This window comes from Trachymyrmex septentrionalis, unplaced genomic scaffold (genome assembly GCF_001594115.1).
Source record: "Trachymyrmex septentrionalis isolate Tsep2-gDNA-1 unplaced genomic scaffold, Tsep1.0 scaffold32, whole genome shotgun sequence".
Taxonomy (NCBI): Eukaryota; Metazoa; Arthropoda; class Insecta; order Hymenoptera; family Formicidae; genus Trachymyrmex; species Trachymyrmex septentrionalis.
Window position 1 is genome coordinate 4,165,128 of NW_017305485.1, and position 3,562 is coordinate 4,168,689.

At 34.2% G+C, this 3,562-nt stretch overlaps 1 protein-coding gene across 1 annotated transcript in view; it reads left to right on the plus strand.

Annotated features, from left to right (window-relative positions):
• LOC108749923 (homeobox protein Nkx-2.4-like) overlaps positions 1-3,562 on the plus strand; it is a 40,316-nt gene that overhangs the window by 2,416 nt on the left and 34,338 nt on the right. The gene's annotated exons all lie outside the window — the stretch shown is intronic.

The following is a 3,562-nucleotide window of genomic DNA, read 5'->3' on the forward strand; positions in this document are numbered from 1 at the left end:
AATTTTTCCTTATTACGATTTTATTCGCAAAGTCCTTAATCATCACTACAACTATATGGACATCCAAAAATGTGATTATATTGTATTAAATGTCAATCGTAGCAGATAAGCGCAGAAATAATCATTTTCGAAATTTGAGAAACGATTTTACCCTCGTTAATGGAGGGAATATTTTGTTTGATATATCTACATACATTTACATGCTCGTCAGATGAGCAAAAAGCCTTCGCGGACTTCGTCTACATATTGATTAATTCAGTCATTCGATGAATTATGTCTTGGACAGTTAGTCTGTCTGCTAAACGTTACCGAGTTATCGAATGCAAACAGTCATTCTGTCAGCCTGTTAAATGAGTTTCGAGGGGTCTGTATTTATCAGAGAGACTCGGTGTGTAGTCTCTCATAGAATATGACGCTTATACTTTCAAAGAAGACGTGTTCTCCCTGACGATCGTCGGCATGAAAACCAACATCAGACGTACGATCTACACCTGTTATTTAATCACCGATTGTAAAAATGGCGAGTGAAATCTGTAGGAACGTCGGAGAATCACGCGCGAGAGTTAACGTTATCAGATATTCATCAAAATCTTGTGTTTTGTGTATAAATGCCGGAAGCACGACACGAAGCGACTCCGGAGAGAAAGAGAAGGAAAAAGAAAGAGAGAACGATGTATGCTGTATGTTGTACTCGGATAAAAACCTATCTCCTAACGAGCTATTCCTTCCGCCTTCCAAGAGTCACGTCCGCCAGGCTTTTATCGGTCTTGTAACGACAAGACCATGGATATCTTAGCTCCATTTAGGGATCGACGAGAGAGCGTCGGTCTCGCGTTACAAAGTTGACGAAAATGCACTGTTGTTAATTGGTAAGAAGAACCCGTCGGCATTTCTCAGTTTACAACTGTCTCCAAGTGTACTACGAGAGAAAGAGGACTAGATTTTATTCTTCAAAACCGTGTAGGAACTTTCTACAAATAAGCCAACAAATTGTGGAGGATAGGGGTTTGCTGAAATTCTTGAAAAGATTGCAATGATACGGCTTCGTAAAAGATGAAGATGCAAATTGATTTTCTCAGATTGATCTTTCTCAAATCATTTGATTCTAGACATAACAGAGAAGAAGGATTCTAAATCTATCTATTGTATCTTAACTCTTCCGCGATCTGGATCTTTTTTTAGCATAAGCGGAATTTCACTCTCAAGTTTCTTGTTCATTTTTCTCAAATTTTAATTTAAAGATTTTAACATTTGAGTTAAACAAACAACTATTTGATAACGTAATATAGAGATGTTGAAAAATAACCCTGAATTTTTCCACATTTTTTTAAAAGTCTAAAGCAATGAGAAAACTTGGGCTAAACAAAAAAGACCCAGATTACAGATAGAGAAAGTAAAAATATGGTTGTAAATGGAGAGTTAAAAACGAGACTTTTGAATTTAATCGTCCATGAAGTAAGTGGAGATAGAGCAGTCAGCAGTTTGTAGTGATATTCTTTAAGTGGAACAGTTTAAAAGGATTGGCGTAAAAGCATCCTCGGGAAGTGTAGGAGCTTTGACACTTCGGGGATCCATTTGGATGTCCAGGGCGCCGCATAAGTTTCGCGTTTCAGTGTCCACAAAAGGAACGTCGCGCATACCACCGTCGGCCAACAATGCGCGCATCTTTCATGCGACTTGTGTCAACAAGGCATTCGTCTCTCCTCTGTGGATTTTCGTCCATCGCACGCGCCACTTTAGCGAGCCGATCGCTCGTCGCTCTCGCCGTATCGATCCAGAATTCGAGAAAGCGCGACTAGTGGACGGCGCTGAGGATTTTAGTTAAACAAATAAGAGGGACTGGTCCTCGAGTTAAATGCTTCAAACGCGCGGATGCCCGTCAGCACCATACGAATTCGATTTCGCAGGACTTATCGTCGCCCCTTGTAAAATAAACAGAGCTCGCAGGGAAACCTCGCGTTCGTCCACGGAGTTGCAAACGAGACCGTTTCCCTGATGCGCTTCGCGATCGTTCGAATTCGTTTTCTAAAACTGCAACTATGTGGCAGTATTACGTAGATTCCGTGCGCGAAACGATAGTATAAGGTAAATCGCGAAAGAGTTTTTGCCAAATCATTAACGTATTTAATGTGAGATATAATCTATCTATCAATTATATTATAATTTAATCTATCTATCAATTATATTATAGATGGAAATTCTTTGGAGTATTTTAACATGTTTATATATATTAACATCATTATTAAAGTGTTTAATGTAATTTGTGATATGTTATTTTTCAGCTTCGCTTTATGATTGTGTTTCAAGTCCGACAAACTGAATTGATACGCAGTTATAGAACTGAAAATAATTTGTAGTAACGTGTATTACTATTATTATTTGAAAATGTAATTAGTTTTTGTAAAATATACGTATGAATATTATTAAGCACTAAGATCTGCTTTGAAAACTGAAAAAAAGAATTCTTTTATTTCATTCTTAATTTATAATCTATTTGTTTTATTTCTTTGTGAATTCTATAAAGAGCAAGTTATAAATTTAGATACCGGTCATACATTGTTCGCTGGGCATTCAAAAAAAAAATTTCAGATCAAGGAGAATCCACTCATTAATGCCTTCGATCTGACTTTTTTAATATCATTATGCTATTCCAGTTTGACGTTTTTCAATGATACATCGATAATAGATTACATCGATTAATTGTGCTATTGCTATTGTTGCGTTTGCGATTTGCATTTTAGAAATATCTTATTAAAAACTTTTGCTGTCGCCATGTAAGCGTTATTTGTATGAAGTTCTTTTACAATTTTTTGCAATTTGTATCGTCTACACATATAATTGTGTAAGTACGCAGCCATTTGTCGTGAATGACAGTACAATTCCATTTTTTTTATTATTAATCTTACGTAACGTCATCGAAGTTGATTAAAAAATGATTAAAATTAAATCAATTATATATATATTTATAATAAAAATAATATATATTATTGAAAATAAATGCCTATTGATATAAAAATAAATCAGAAGTTGTAGTTCATTCAGCTAAAAATTGTACCTAAAACAAAATAATTAATAATATCTCTATTTAAAAAATTTTAATTCTTATTACATTCTAAGCTCAACAAGATTTTTTTTTTCATTGCTTTGCATTGCATTTTTTCTCTTTTTCTATATTTTTCTATATTTCATTCGTTTCAATTTAACGTATGTTTCTCTTTCTCTTTCTATCTAATTTTCTACGTTTTTTCAAATATGAAACTTCCTAATATTATGATGATAATAAACTATCAGTTTTGTCCTATCTTGTCCAGAATCTTGATAGGTATTTATCATATTTTCACTCTACTTTATCCTTGCTAAACGTTTAAGATCTTGATTACAGTTTTAACCTCTAGTGGTTCTAATCAAATTATTTACTATCTAGGATATATTTGGTAGAAAAAAAAACCACATAATTTCGAGAATCAATTTCATCAATAATTTGTCTCTGCATTACGCAAACTGGGATCGTGATTAGAATTTCCGTAGCAAATTTAATAACAAGTTACGGATCCTATGATTT